The following is a 16,882-nucleotide window of genomic DNA, read 5'->3' on the forward strand; positions in this document are numbered from 1 at the left end:
AGTCATGCCCTTTTCTACCACTGAATCATCTGAATGCTGTGATCTGGAGAAAACAGAAGCTTGACTTGTAATAGTTTTTATTTGTCTAGCAGCCCTTCCCTAAGTCTAGCCCCTACACTTCTACTTTAGGACACTTAATTAGGCACTTAAAGACTGTCTTTATTAACCATGATTCCATCTCTTTTCTTGGGAAGAAAATCTAGAAGTTAGCCATTGAAACACCTTCCAGTCTTGTTCTATTTTTCAGAACATGATTTGTATGTGGAAGGAAATGTTCCCAAGTATTAGCACCAATCCCATGCTGTCTTCTTTATTCATTTCAGTTGTTCACTGGAAAGAAGGTATTAAAGTTATTACAGAGTTTGTCCATTGTGCTAGCAGAACCAAACTCTCAACAATGAGAATTATAGTGAAAAAAAATTTTTTATCCTATATAATAAAAGCCTAATATGCAAATCAACCAAATGGCAGAGCTCAATGCAGGAGCTGCCCCCTGGTGGTCAGTGTAGTCACGGTTGGTGAGTGCAGTGGAAGTGGTGGGAGCCTCTCCTTTCTCCATGGAGAAGAGAGCTGAGCAATAAGGATTAAGGGTTCCCAGATTGCGAGAGAGTGCAGGATGGGCTGAGAGACACTCCCCCACACAGTGCATGAATTTTGTGTACTAGAGGCCTGGTGCACAAAATTCGTGCAAGTGTAGGCCTTCCTTCCCCCGGCTGCCAGTACTGGTTTCCCTTTGGCACCCAGGACGTGGGCTTCCCTCACAGCCCCAGCTTCATCGGGAAGGTCATGCAGAAGGACATCTGGAAGGATGTCCACTCTAATTAGCATATTATGTTTTTATTATTATAGATGATGACACTCAGGAGAACAGGTAGCTAAAGCTCAAAAGCCTTCCTGTCAGATCCAGGGTGAGATGGATTTTTAAGGGAGAAACAGGTATGCAGAAGCACTGATTGGATAGGCTCAATTGGAGGACCTTGCAGCATGGCCATGTATGGTAAGGGGTGTCAACACAGGACTTTCCTGGACATTGGACCTTCTGCTTCTGAAAGGGTTCCAATGTTCAAGATCTGGTTCTGTCCCAGTCCTTTGGTTGGGGAATAGGGCACAGGACTTTGGTTCTAGATGCAGCTGGAAGTCATATCACTCCCCTCTGTGCACGCCTTGGCTGTATCACTTGTGGTTTTGGTCTGTTGTCTCTGAAAAGCAATTCGTATCTTGTTAAACAGGATAAGACCATTTTGAGCTGGTACTATGGTTACAAAGTTAATTAATACTATCAATTTCCCAGAGGTTAGATTTCTATCCTAAACAATTTTAATTAATGTATCTTGTACTATTAAATTTTCCTTGGAGATATCTTATTTATCTGACTATTTTTTGGCCTTACACAGAATTGAGAATGTTGTGGAGAATAGTGAATGTTGTGGAGAATAGTGAATGATGTGTTTAAAAAAAATAATTTTCAGAGCCCCTGGGAAATTCTAAAAACAGAAATCACTATTCAAACAAATCATTGTATGTTAAATCAAACTACATTATCCATGGACTGTGATGATGGTAAGATAAACCATAATTCTTATTTACTTTCAAACAACTTTATTGACTTATATTTTACATTCTGTAAAATTCATCCATTTTGAATTTACAGTTCAATGATCTTTAGTAAATTAACTGAGTTATGAAACCATTACCATAATCCAGTTTTAACATTTTTATCACCCCAAAAAGATCCTTCATTCAGTTACAGTTAATCCTTATTTCCATCCCCAGCCCCAGGAAATCACTGATCTACTTTATACCTTTACAGTTTTATTGTCTAAATATCTATACTAATAAAAGGGTAATATGCAAATTGGTCAAGACATCCTCACAGTAACAATTGAACAACAGGCTGCATGGGGCCACAAGGCTGGCAAGGGGGGGAGCAGTCGGGGGCAACCAGGCTGGCAGAGGGGGACAGTGAGGGGCATTAGACCAGCAGGGGGTGGGCAGTTGGGGGTGACCAGGCTGGCAGAGGGGGGCAATGGGGACAACCCGGTCAGCAGGGGGGGCAATTAGGGGTGATCAGATTGGCAGGCAGAGGCTGATAGGGGTGATCAGGCTGTCGGGGGGGGGGGGGGGAGGAGGGTGTTAGGGGCCATCAGGCAGGCAGGCAGGTGAGCAGTTAGGAGCTAGCGGTCCCAAATTGTGAGAGGGATGTCCGACGGCCAGTTTCAGCCTGATCCCAGGGAATGGGCCAAAACCAGCTGTTGAACATCCCCCAAGGGGTCCCGGATTGGAGAGGGTGCAGGCTGGGTTGAGGGGACTCCCTCCCCCCCATGCACAAATTTCATGCACCAGGCCTCTAATTTTATATAAATGGAATAATTCAATATGTGATCTCTTATGTCTAGCTTCTTTTCTTAACATAATGTTTTTGAGATTCATCTATATTGTAACATTTATTAGTATTTAACTCTTTTTTATTGCCAAATAGTTACCCAATTTTGTGTATCTATTCACCAGCTCATGAATATTCAGGTAGTTCCCCCACCCCCTTTTTTTTTGGCTATTAAGAAGAACAACTCCAAAATAGATTCACCCTCATTTTTTCAGAATATATCTTCTTTAAGATTAAAACATTTAGTGAATATCACAAATGTAGTGACATGGCAGATTCCAAACATCACAGACTCCAGAGCCAGGTAGATATATATTCTAATTCTTACTATGCCACCTACTAGATAATTGACTTTGAATTAATCACTTAATCTCCTTGAGCTTTAATTTTCTTATTGTAAATTATATTATTTTATATAAGAATGATGTACATAAAGCAAAAGATTGTTTAGTTAGTACATAGTATGTGTGCACATTTATAATCTGAGGGGATTTAAAATTTAAAAAAACTTTTTTCAAATTCACATAAAATATTTCTAATCAAAGGGCTTTTCCTTCCACATTGCCATTCCACTTGCAACTCTCTCTCAACTTAATACCCTGTTTCCCCAAAAATAAGAGTGTCTTATATTAATTTTTTCTCCCAAAGTTGCGCTAGGTCTTATTTTCAGAGGATGTCTTATTTTCGGGGAAACACGGGTAGCAGTTCATGGGAAGCAGTTCACGGGAAACATGATTGGGCAGCCCACTTCTGAAAAATGACCAACTCCCTTTGTGTTGTGAACTCATGGGAGATTTCTTCAATGTTTATGAAGTTGGCCTTAAGAAAGCCAATGCTGCACTGTGGAAAACAGTGTGGAGTTTTCTCAAAAAATTAAAAATGGAATTGCCATTTGACCCAGTGATTCCATTTCTAGGAATGTATCCTAAGAAGCCAGAAACACCAGTCAGAAATAATATATGCACCGATATGTTTATAGCAGAGCAATTCATAATAGATAAGATTTGGAAACAGCTAAAGTGCCCATGGGCAAATGAGTGGATAAAAACCTGTGGTATATTTCACAATGGGACTACTATGCTATTTTTTTTTTAAAGGAACTCTTACCATTTGCAACAACATGGATGAACAGGGAGAATTATGCTAAGCTAAATAAGCCAGTCAAAGAAGAATAAATATCACATGACCTTACTCATATATAGAATCTAATGAAGAAAATAAATTTATGAACAAAATACATTCAGAGACATAAAAGCATGGAACACACTGATGAATTTCAAAGGGAAGGTGGGGGTAAAGGGGTGGGTGGGGAATGATAAACAGAGGAACTTATATGCATATGTATAACCCATGGATACAGACAATAGTCTGGTGAAGGCCTGAGAGGGGTAGGTGTAGGGTGGAAGGGGTCAATGGGAGGATAAGGGGACATCTGTAATACTTTAAACAATAAAGATAAATTTAAAAAATAAAAACTTGATATTTGCTTTAAAAAAAAAACGTTAGAAAAGCAAAGAAAGCAGTGTTTGATCCTTCCTTTTGAACCACAGGAAGCTGAATCTAGGGGGCAGAATTGGTGTGTTTTTAGTACATTTACAAGAGCTTGTCTCTGATTGGTTCAGCAAACAAGTACAGAATCCTGCTTTCTGAGGCCAAATGTCCCACAGATCTAGGCTGCAGGACGTTACTTTGCTGAAGATACTTGGGCAGAATAAATGGAGAATCATCTTTTGCCAGCCTTGTTGTTAATCCTATGGCTTCATCTTGTCCGTAAGTCCTTGGGTTACTGAAGACATTCCTAACACTCTGGAGTGGTGAAGGGGAGGGAGGACGATGCAGACAGACACCCCTAGGTTTTATTTGAGACTATGTGAAGAAAATAAAAGCTCTATAGAGAGACCAGTTTCTAAGACTCACCTTGTCTTTCTTTCTGAACAGGAGTGAGCAGCGAACTGAATGTGGAACAGAGTCCTCAGTCACTGCATGTTCCGGAAGGAAAGAGCACCAACTTCACCTGCCGCTTCCCCACCAGCTCTTTCTATGCTTTACACTGGTACAGGTGGGAACCTGCGAAAAGCCCCACCATCCTGCTTGTAATTAGCGTAAATGGGGATGTAAAGGAAAAAGGTCGAGTTACAATTACTCTTAATACTACAGAGGGTTACAGCTACTTGTACATCAAAGGATCCCAGCCCGAAGACGCAGCCACATACCTCTGTGCATTTGGCACAGTGCTTTTAAGGCACCTGCAGCCCATACTCAAACCTGGGTCTGGTGCTACTCGGGTCCCAGTGTTGGTGAAGAGCCCTGTGTGGGATGAAAAAGGCAAATTCAATGGATTGCAGTGTTTTCAATAATCAGGGGAAGTGCGAGCACAGGTAAACAAACATTCTAGTCATTGTAGCTCCTTCAAGTAATTGGACTGTTACTAAACACTACCAGCCTTAGCCCCCTTTCCCCAATATATTAGCTATACCATTGAGATGAATCCTTTCCCTCACTTTTGACATGATTCCAAATGAATTAAATGGTTTAACAACCTATCTAAAACAATCTGGTTAAACTAGTGTGATATTTACCCCACATTACTGCTACTTTCTAAAAGCTAGTCTTTCTGTTATGTTTCTTCACATGCATAAATGGAACTCTCTTATCAAACACCCGACATGGAAACCTACATGTTTCATACCAGAATAAGCAATGCCCCTCGTTTAATTCATTGGGGATTTTAGTTTAGGTTACTTCAACCTTCTCCCTACGTGAGCATCTGTATGTCATTTCTTCTTACATAAGGTTAATTACAATAATAATAAAAAAAAAGCTCCTGTGATACTGAAAAAAGCATTGATAGGCGAAGTTCACCACTAAATTTGATCTATCCTCCAGTTGGTACTGTGATTGTGCTACTGAATAGGTAATTGAACTATATCGCCTAAGTTTCTTTGTTTATAATTTCCAGGTATAGAAGGCAGGTCAAGTCTCTGGTGCTGTACTCATTTTGTAGGTTTCCAAACCATCTATGAGCAAAATACCCCGCTGGTTCTGTAGCTTCTAATTCTGGAGCCTTCCTGCGTTTTATCAACATGATTTAACTACTTTCTGGGCCTCTTCATCTAATAGTTTGAGTTTCAGTTTCCCCTGATCCCTACATTAATAACTACTTACCCATCTCATGTCATCTCTCTCTCTCTCTCTTTCTTTCTCTCTCCTTAGAAATCTCATTATGGCCATCACATATTGAGAAAAAAATAATGCATATTTCAAAAAACAAATTGTAGGGCCCCTCATTTATTGTAGGGCCCCTCATTTAAGAGACATACACATGGAAATTTTTTAAATTAAAAATTCATTCACAAGGTGATATTGAATCTGCTTGATTGTCAGACTGGGGATGATTAAATCTATGTTACTTGAATGTGTGTAGAATTGGGAGAGTATAGCACAGGCCTGAGTGAGGAGAGCCTATGGTTCACTGTACACCAGAGTTATTGAAGTGAAACAGTACCAAAGAAGAGCCATTATTGTTCCTGCTGCTAATCAACTTCCCAAATCAGTCCCATCATTATTGGAATAAAGATCAATAGAAGGATTTCTAATTGTTAGGTTTAATCAAGCAATTAAATAGAATCCCCTCCCCAAGAAATGACTTTTCAGGCCATTTCACTATGGACATTCTCGTTTGCTGAGCCCACACTTTATTTGCTGAGACCACATTCCATTATCTCTCCCCTCCAGATCTGCACAGAGAATTCTCTAGCCAGAAAAAGCCCACCAAAAGTCCTTTAAAAACTACTGACTCCAGTCACTGGGTACTGGAGTTATCTAGGGCTCAGCCACCTGGTGTGTGAATGATCAAATAAATTCATAATCCCTCACCATTGTGCCTCATGTGTTTCTCTTTAGGTGACCTAACACTAATCTATATATATAAAGTGCCAGGGTCTGTCACGTCCAAAATAACCAGAGGGATGGCTGAATGGGCTGTGCATGCAGTAGGCTCTGGTGGGCGGGGACTGGTAAGTGGGCTGAACTGCTGTCATGGATCCTGGCCCATGGTGGAAGTCAGTCCTGGGTCCTGGAGCATGGTGGGGTCGGGGGAGTCTTGTGAAGCAGTTGAAGGGCCTCAAGCATCGTGGAGTATCCTGGAGTGGGGAGCTTCATGTATTGGGCCTAGGGACCCAAACTGCACATGATTTTTGTGCCTGCTGGTCCTCTAGTATTTTCAATATGATCTTATTACTGGCTAACTGAATAGGTAGAAACAAAAGGCACAGGGAAAATAAGTTGATCTGAAATTTAAAATAATTTGTTAATTTTTTTAAATTACAGGCATGCCCTTGTAAATGGCCCCTTATTTCTTTTTTTAGGATTTAGTCAGATGGAATGAGAAAAATGAGCAAAAGATAAAAATCACAGTAAAAAAGAAAAACTTACATCTCCCTGTTTATGGTAGGGCCCAACATGAGTAATCAATCACCACCTGCTGTCATGAAGGCCCATGGCTCTCATTGCATCTAAGGATTGCCACCACGTCTTTCATGCCAGAACAGGACTTTAAGACCATATTTCAAAAGAAATATATATTTATTGATTTCAGAGAGGAATGGAGAGGGAGAGAGAGATAGAAACACCAATGATGAGAGAGCATCATTAATCAGCTGCCTTCTACAAATCCCGTACTGGGGATTGAGCCCACAACTTGGACATGTGCCCTGACCTGGAATTGAACCAAGACCTCATGGTTCAGAGGTCAACACCTAACCACTGAGCCATGCTGGCTGGTCCTGCACAGTTCTTGAGGATGATAGAGTTCATGCCCTTAAATTACATGTTGTCACTCTTATAATCCATGGTTTGGAGAGACTAGAAAAACCAGCTCCCTGCTCACCACAGCCACGCAGACAGCCTGTCCCCAAACCTTGCTGTGGGACTCCAGAAGCAGCTCTCCCCTGTTTCTCTTTGGAACAGAAGTCAAAGCAAGCTGAAATCACAATGTCTATGAAGAAATTAAAATCTTAATTTAAAAAATTATTTAGGCTCAAATAGTTTATATTGGAAAAGTCTACCAAAGATTTGAAGAGCTCACTTGAATTCTACACAATTTCTTCCAGAAAACAGAAAAAAAAGAAAAGAATTTCTAACTCAGTTTATGAAGTTAGTATTACCTTGATAGCAAAAGCAAAGACCATACAAAAAGTAGAGGGGCTGGGGGTACTACAGAGAAATTTTCCTCATGAATAGGGACACAACTTTCTTAACAAAATATTAGCAAGTAGAATTCATTAATACAGGAGTGAACAAAAGTAGATTTATAGTTGTGAGTATGAGAAACACATTTATTCTTTTAGTGTTAAATATTATGTTATTTTCCATATTAACAACTGTAAACCTACTTTTACTCACCTCTGTTTAATAAAAGAAACACACAATACATCAAACACATTTTTTTTTCATGGATGCAAGACTGCTTCAATATTTGAAAATAAACTGATGGAACCCACCATATTAATAAGCTAAAGAAGAAAAATCGCATGTCCACACGGAAAAGGAGCTTTTGCTATTTCCCACTTATAGTTAATTTAGCCAAACTAATATCTCATATACCTACTCAGTGGTGTGATGTTGTAGGCCATAGCCTGCGCATTTTGGCCTAGTACACACTCCAAGCAATCAATCCCCTTTGTTGGTCATTCCAACTATGCCAAATGGATAGACTTTACCTTTCATATTCCCTTCCTCCACGATCTCAATTATTTTTTAGTATTCAGTCTGTGTTGGATTAACACTCCTCAAGGGATTAATGACTTTATCAGAGTACATGGTAGGATCAGCTTCTTCAGTAATTCCATTCACTGGGGGTGTTTTGTTGACTTGTTTTCCACTGACTTTGCTGCCTTTGCCTTTGGTCATCCTATACTCCATCATGTCTCCCATTTCCAGGCTATTGACATTACCAGAGAACTCACTGTAATGGAAAAAAGATTTTCTTATAGTGATTCGCTTTTTCAATAAATTCATAATTATACTTCAGAGTTGCTACATAGCTAACAAGCCTTTCAGCCTTATTTCCTATTTGAGGAGAAGTAGATCAGTGGCTTGAAAGTAATAGTCAATTTTATTCCACAATCATAAAAAACATCCTTAGCCTCACTTTCTCTCTCCTCTCTCTCTCTCTCTCTCTCTCTCTCTCTCTCTCTCTCTCTCTCTCTCTCTCTCTCTCTCTCTTTTGCCTTTATTTGAGTTGGTGGTTTTAGGATTTTAAAAAAGTGACTTCTTTTTCTACAGTGCCCAGAAAACTATCTGAATAGAAGTGGAATAAACCTATGCCCCCGGGATACTTTTTAATCCTAACAGCATAATTTCTTAGGGCAGAGAGCATATTAGGAAGTATAGTAAACTCGACTTCCTCTGCGACATGCATCTAATTCCCATGAAGAATTTCACTACAGGGGAAGAACATAGGAGTATTTGGTGAGAATCCATACATTTTATGAAACTAAAAACATTCCTGTATGATAGCAATTACACACATTTTTCTGGCTTCATCAGTGAACCAAGATGTACTTGATAGAAGTTCTATGTTGATTGTTCATTCTAATTTGTCACTTACATCTGTTGAAATATTAAGCTTAGCATGGTCACCTTCCAACAGGGTCACCTTGGATTTTGTATCTTTGTCTACAAAGGGAAGGTCTTTAGGAATCACAAGGTCAACTTCGATGTGTCCTGTCAAAGGGTCATTCTGTATTTTCCTCTGAGTGCTTTTGGGACAACATTGGCTACAGTTCCTTCAAAATGTTCAATGCCAGTATCTTCAAAAATAACTGTTCCTTGAGGCAATATTCTGATATCTATTTCAACTTCTTTACCATCACTGTCCTTGTTATGAGTTCCACATCATCTCCAAGTTGTAAGGCTGCTAAATCACCCTTAAATTCGTTTTAGTGAAAGAGTATTTCTTTTATAACATCACCTCTTTCATTAAAGACATGCCACAAACTACTTCCTGACTGCCGGCTTGTTTGTTTTTCAACCGCATGTTTTGAGCACTTATAGCATCAGTGTGTTTATTATGATCAATTATAAAGTTTATTTTAACTCCAGTTTCCAGCTGAACATTTTCTTCCACTCTTCAGGACCATAAGTCAGATGAAACATTTCTTGTCCATTCATTCACTCTTCAGGGAGGATTTCTGCTTTTATCTTCACCAGTTTAACAGCAATGGGTTTCTGCAGGTCAGATGATACTCCAAATTCAACATTATCTCCTACTTTTAAGTCCTGTGGGTTTCCATTATACTATGAAAAGTGGTAGAAAAGTGGAGCTTGACATTCTGGAGACTGAATAGACCCGTTAGAGGTTATCCATTTTTCAATAACCCCACTTTCACACAGTGCTGCTGAAGTATCATTGGGGTACCAATTGTGTCCATTGTTGTGGAGATTTGGATCAATGCTCATGTCTCAATGATAATCAAATATTGCACTTTCAGTAATAATTACTGATTCTTTTTTTTTTCAACACATTTCAAAGGATGAAAGTTGCTAGTATTAAAAATATGTGAGAGAAAATGACTTAAAACTAATAAAGAATACAACTGCTGTTGCAATGGGCAATCTCACAGTACAGCACTGAAAACAACAAAGATGACTGACTAGCAGTAGTGCTGGGAAGTGCTCGTTGAAAGCTTTTGAGTAGGTAGACTTCTTATTTCAGATCAAGTGTTGTGTACTCTTCTTTGGTCTTGTTGGTTGTTTCAAAGTTTGTCCCTTGCTTGGTCTAAACTTAAAGCAGTAGTTTCAGGTGGTATAGTCTATTCTATTACACTTCAGAGCCCCCTCTCCAGCAATGCCAGAAGCAGCACGCCTAGCACATGGAGTTTACTTTGTTCTTTATATTTCATGTATAAGTGAGATTATGCGGAATTTTTCTTTCTCTGTTTGATTTAGCATTATCCCCTCTAGGCCAATCCATATTGTTGCAAATGCCAAGATTTTCTTTCTTTTAATGGCTGAGTAATATTCCATTGCCTATATGTACCACTGCTTTATCCATTTGTCTATCAATAGACACTTAGGCTGCCTCCATATCTTGGCTCTGGTAAATCATGCTGCAATGAACATAGTGATGCATATGTCTTCTTGAATCAGTGTTCAGGGTTTCTTTGGATAACACTTAGAAGTGGAATTTCTGGGTCTTTCTTTGTTTCCTATTATGGGCTTTTTTAAAAGTTTATTTTGCCTGATGTAAGTACTACTGCCCTTAATTTCAATTTCATTTGTTCTTATAGTTTCAGCAATAGCATGCTATTGATGTGTGTGTGTGTGTGTGTGTGTGTGAGAGAGAGAGAGAGAGAGAGAGAGAGAGAGAGAGAGAGAGAGAGAATGAGAGAGAGGTGAAGAGAGAGGTGAAAAGAGACCTGGCACAGAATAGGCTCCCAATAATACTTGTTAAATGAATGAAGTATAATGTATAATTACTAGGACATTTATTCCCATGTCTTTATAGTCTGATATTCCCCACCCCATGTTTGATAAATTTGTTGTCTATTGAATTTTTCCCACAACTCTAACACTATATTTGTCCTGTTGAAGCCTTTTGTTCAAAATGGTTTTCACAATATTGAAAGATTATATTTAGAATAATTTAAGGAGCTACTCAGCATAACTTCTCTCACTAAATTAATAAATAATGACTCAGCTACAAATTTAGAAAATAAGTAATTCTTGAGTGCCTAATCTGTACCAACCTTCTTGTAAACATTGAAGAATATGGGCTTTTGAAGATTAGAGAGGAAAAGAAAATTGAAGAGAAGCCAACAACTGAGAATCATAATGGAAATATCACTGAAATAAAGCAATAAGTATAATTAAAATTTGGGGGGAGTGTTATAGGGTCAGAAAATAATAATGATTACAGAGGTAATACAGCAAAGATTTTCAACTTCAAATGTGAGGAAAGAATCTTTCAAAAGACTTTTGGTCTGGTTTTTGTTATGCAGTTCATTTGTTCAGTCACAAGAGGGGGTTGGTTCATCTGCAAAAAAACATTTCTTTCTGGGAGAAGGGCAGACATTTTACAGGGGAAAAAAGGCATGCTTTTTTCCTTTTCAGGCAACTTGTACTTTATAATCTCTTATTGAGTATGTGTGGTCAAAGATTCAGGGGCCCTTAGACCAATAGCCTTAGTCCTATACATGTACCTCCATAAATAACTTTCTCTCCATTCCCCTCCTTGATAATTTCTTATTTTCCCTATTCTTTATATCTGTTTTTCTTTCCTCCACTAACCTTCTACAATCTACCTCCTCCACCATTTTTGCTTTTTCTATTCTCTTTTCTTTCTGCGTTACCATCCCTGGTACACAGCACCCATACCTGCCACAGAGAAGATGAGTACTAAGGATATTTCTTCAAGGAGAATGAGGATGAACACAATTCATGTAATCAGTTACTATACCAAGAAAGATGCAATAAAAAGTGTCTACCTAGACAATAGTAGATATCATGATTCCAGGAAACTCTATAGGAAACCTGAGCTACCAAAAGTTTAGCTTTTAGCTTCAACACTGTTAATTTTTCCAGTCCCCTTGAGCACATCACTGACTTCTTTTGAATCTCACATGCATTTTCTGGTATGTGGATAGAAATTTCATCTTCTTACAGCACAGAGCTCAGTACAATTTTCTGGGATTAAAGCATACTTTGTACAAGCTCCTTGGGGTGTCAGCCAATTTCTTTGGTACATTGAAGAGGAAATTATGGAAGAAAGGTCTGGATAGATACATCCTTATGATTTATTTTCCTTATCTAGAGTCAAACTTTAAACCTCACAAATAATATTAGTGGGAATCCTGTGAGTTGGGGATATATGATTGACATTCTCTCCTTCTTCTTGGGGACATAGATAAAACAGGGGAGGTAGACTAGAGAAGGAACTGCTCTATCATTGGCTGACAAGAATGTGGCAACAACACAGTGGTGGCTGCAGTTGTAGCTGTTGCTTCTGTTCTCTGGAATCTCTTTAAGACTAAGTGCAGACACAAAGACTGAACTCTGGGCTCATGATCTCAGTCTTCCCTTTAAGAATGAGGCTGTTGACTGGAGTAACTGTGTTTCTGACCTTGGGTAAGTGTTCTATGATTACCAAAAGGACCTTGAAGGGTTATTTGCTCTCTAGTTCTCTCCCATGCTAGAGTTGGAGTAAAGAAGTGATCTATGCATTTGTCTAGGAGAACAAACTTCTAGATGACAGATTAAATCATAACCACGATCCCAGAAGAACCCTTAGCAGTATCCAGATGGTAAGAAATTTCTGGGTTTATTGATCCAAGGACCCATGGAATAGAATCTATGAAGTCTCTGATTTTTGGCATGTACCTTTGGTCTCCATAACAAGCACTAATAATGATTTTTTGCATTCTAGAAGGACATAAATAAAAACACTGTAGAATGGGGTAGAGCCAAAGAGTCATGGGAGTGTTGTATCCTTGATCTATAGATGCTAATTTGAATTTCTTAAACCTTTAGGGACTGTGATTGATGCTAAGATCACCCAGCCCAACTCCATGGATTATGCTGAAGGAAAAAATGTGAGCCTACCTTGTAACCATTCTACCATCGGTGGAAATGACTATATACATTGGTATCGGCAAAATCCCAATCAAAGGCCACAGTATATAATTCATGGCTTACGAAAGACTGTGACTAACGACATGGCCTCTCTCATCATCACAGAAGACAGAAAATCCAGTACCTTGATCCTGCCCTGGGTTACCTTGAGAGACTCTGCTGTGTACTACTGTGCTCTGAGAGACACAGTGGGACAGATGGGGCTGCACCTGTGCAATATCTCCCTAGCAAAAGAAGGTGGGGGAGGCAGCAGCTATTCAGAGCAAATCTAGAGCCATTTAGGAGAGTCAGAGAGCAATATGAAAGGAGGAAAATGAAGGGGAGGAAATAGGAGAACATGAATAAGGAAAACAAGAAAGACAGGGTAAAAAGAGGGCAAGGAATGAGCACCTAATTTGTTGATGTGGCTGAGAAGTATGAGGCAGCTAAGGATTATAAGGTTAACGTAGCAATCAAAGTAAAGAGGTATTAAAAATTTGTCATGGCTCCTCTGCATGTCAATAAAATGTTGGCTTCATGCCGAAGCAGGTTTGGCTCAGTGGATAGAGTATCGGTCTGTGGACTGGAAGATCCCAGTTTCGATTCCGGTCAAGGGCATGTACATTGGTTGTGGGCACATCCCCGGTAGGGGGTGTGCAAGAGGCAGCTGGTCGGTGTTTCTCTCATCGACGTTTCTAGCTCTCTATCCCTCTCCCTTCCTCTCTGTGGAAAATCAATAATATATATATATAAATAAAATGTTGGCTTCAGTATTTTAGCATAAAAAAATAGGAGAAAAATAAAAATAATTCTACTTGTCTCAAACGTGTCTTTTATTTGGGTGCAGAGGTAAGTCCAAGTTTGGAAATGCATGCTACTATAGAAACAAATTATTCTTTCTCTGAGAGAAATCTGAAATGTTATTTTAGTTGTTGCTAGCCTAGAGCAGCGTTTTTCAACCGCTGTTCCGCGGCACACTAATGTTGCCTGGTGTGCCGTAGGTGCAGACAAGACAAGAATTTTATAATTTTTCACTATTTTGTTTACTTAATATTTCATAATAAAGTAATTATAAAATACTTTCTTTGTGTTTATTTGATTCCTATTCAAGAGAATTACTTTATATATAGTCAATATAGGTACAGAGTTAAATTTTTTAAACATTTTCTAATGGTGGTGTGCCTCGTGATTTTTTTCATGAAACAAGTGTGCCTTTGCCCAAAAAAGGTTGAAAAACACTGGCCTAGAGCATATATATTTGTGATAAGGAAGTTCTTTTGAAATTAAATTAATTAAATTAATTTCAAAGCAACAATTAAATTAATATTAATTTATTTTTAAATGTCTAGAAATCATGCATCTAAAAAAGTTTTCACAATTTTTTGATAGTCCATAAAAGATTTAAGCAGAGCTAAAGTAAAAGCCTATAGTTATATCTCCTTCATTATATTGTAGCTTCCACTGTCCTTCTCAGAGTTTAAGATTATTTAAAGTATTATGCCACACTTATGTCTTTCAAATAAATAAATTCATGCAACTATATACGCATTTACACACACACACACACACACACACACACACACCTTATCATTTAAATTGGATTTATTTGAATTTTTTGCAACTTACCTTCTGTATTTTTTTAATAGTGTTCTAAAGAATTTTCTACACTAGAAAAAAAAGTGTAGAAGTCCATTTCCTTTTTTAAAACAAATATATTTTATTGATTTTTTTACAGAGAGGAAGGGAGAGATATAGAGAGCTAGAAACGTCGATGAGAAAGAAACATCACCGACCAGCTGCCTCTTACACACCCCCTACTGGGGAATCAAACCTGGGACCTTTCAGTCCACAGACCAACTCTCTACCACTGAGCCAAACCGGTTTCGGCCATTTCCTTCTTTTTTTATGGTGCTATAGTACTTTGAAAATTCCATCATTTAATTACTTACTTTCCTATTTATGGATATTTGTTCCTTTTTCTTTGCTATCACAAAGAACTTTCTATACATCTTTGTAGATTAATTTTTGTATGTGTGTGGAATTATCAATTTTATTGAGATTTCTGAAATTGAAATTGCTAAGTCAAAGAAAGGCATATTTAAGTTTTTTGGAGAAAATTACAATTTGTCCTCCATATGGTATAAACAATTATACTCCAACTTTCAGTGAGTGAGAAGGCTCATCTTACAAATTGGGAACCACAAGTATTTTTTTATTTTAACAACCCAAATATACTTTACCTATTTGCATTTTCCTGATTCCTAATGCTTTTTGAGGTTTTTTTCTCTCTCTCTCTTTCCATATATTGGCACTCTATAATTTGTTCTTGGCCAATGCTTATATCTAATTTTTGATCATTTCTCTATTGGTTTCTTTTTCTTTTGTGGAATTATTTCTATATATTGGAGGGTACTTTATTTTATTCTAACATGCTGCTTTCTGTTTTGTTTATTGTTAAATGTGGTTGTCTTTAATTTTCACATCATCTAACCTATCGAGTATTTATTTCTTTTTGTCTTCAAAGGTCAGTGTCATTTTAGGAAAGCCCTAAATGTATTATATTTTTTTCATCTTCATTGCCATTTAATGAGTTAAGAATTACTTTGAGATCTGTGTTACTTATTAGAAATCCAAGCCTCAAAGAGATTGAAAAACTTGCCAACATCACAGTCTTAATAAGTGATATCATCAACTTTTTCATTTATTTTTAAACCTGAGATTGCCAAGCTTCAAAATCTGAGCATATTTGTTTAATCTTGCCTTACTTGAAGCAATGGTATGAAGAAGGCTTTTGGAATAATGAACCAAGTGGAAAGTCAGTGGAATGGATCATAGTACCCATCCCAGGAAGTGACACATATTTTAAAGCAAAATATCAAAATATTAGAGTAGGAATCCTGAGTTATGAGTTGAGAAAAGCAATGGTTCCTTACCCTATTAAAAGAGTGCTAGTCTCCTAAATATTCAAATAGCAGCATAACTAAATGTTCTTAATTATAGAGAGATTTGAAGCATCCTTAGCTCTGTTTTAGCTATACATTTTCTGAGGCAGAACTGATAATAGAAGAAATTAGTATACAAGGCAGAGAAAATAGGAGAGAGGAGTTCTGATCCTTGCTGTGAATGGCATTCAAGATATTTGATCTTCAAAAAGCCTGAGAAATTTGTTCTAGTACATAGGACGTGTACATATTGATTAAAAACAAAAAAAAGATCTTAAAATAATAAAACAAGCAAACTGACAGAAAAACGTAAAAGTCTTGAGCAGGTACTTTACAAAAGAAGACATTGAAATGTAAAATAAACATGTCATTTCTAAAGAGTAAGAAAAGCAGACATAAGTAATATTGTTAGAAATCAGAATCATGTCAACTATGCAATAGAATCATAAAGGTAATAAAGGGAATTCTGAGGTGTTAGATGATGTTATGTTTGTTTTTTTAAATATATTTTATTGATTTTTTGCAGAGGGGAAGGGAGAGGGATAGAAAGTTAGAAACATTGATGAGAGAGAAACATTGATCAGCTACCTCCTGCACACCTTCTACTGGGGAGGTGCCCACAACCAAGGTACATGCCCCTAACTGGAATCCAAACCTGGGACCTTTCAGTCTGCAGGCTAACTCTCTGTCCACTAAGCCAAACCAGTTAGGGTAACAACACCCTTTCTTTTTTTAAAATTTCTTTTTAATATATTTTATTGATTTCTTACAGAAAGGAAGAGAGGGGGATAGAGTTAGAAACATTGACGAAAGAGAATCATCAATCAGCTGCCCCTTGCACACCCCCTGCTGGAGATGTGCCCGCAACCAACATACATGCCCTTGACTGGAATCGAACCTGGGACCCTTCAGTCCACAGACCAATGCTCCATCCACTGAGCCAAAC

General features: G+C 38.0%; 1 pseudogene and 1 gene segment (V, D, J or C); one reads left to right on the plus strand and one right to left on the minus strand.

Moving 5' to 3' along the window:
* LOC311611518 (T cell receptor delta constant-like) overlaps positions 1-16,882 on the plus strand; it is a 312,126-nt gene that overhangs the window by 6,617 nt on the left and 288,627 nt on the right.
* On the minus strand, positions 8,141-9,844 carry LOC311612033 (cold shock domain-containing protein E1-like; annotated as a pseudogene). Its single transcript has 2 exons — positions 8,535-9,844; positions 8,141-8,348 (listed from the first exon to the last, which is right to left on the minus strand). The product of its transcript is annotated as a cold shock domain-containing protein E1-like (transcript).

Source organism: Pipistrellus hanaki (genome assembly GCF_964339955.1).
Source record: "Pipistrellus hanaki genome assembly, chromosome: 1".
NCBI classification, from domain to species: domain Eukaryota; kingdom Metazoa; phylum Chordata; class Mammalia; order Chiroptera; family Vespertilionidae; genus Pipistrellus; species Pipistrellus hanaki.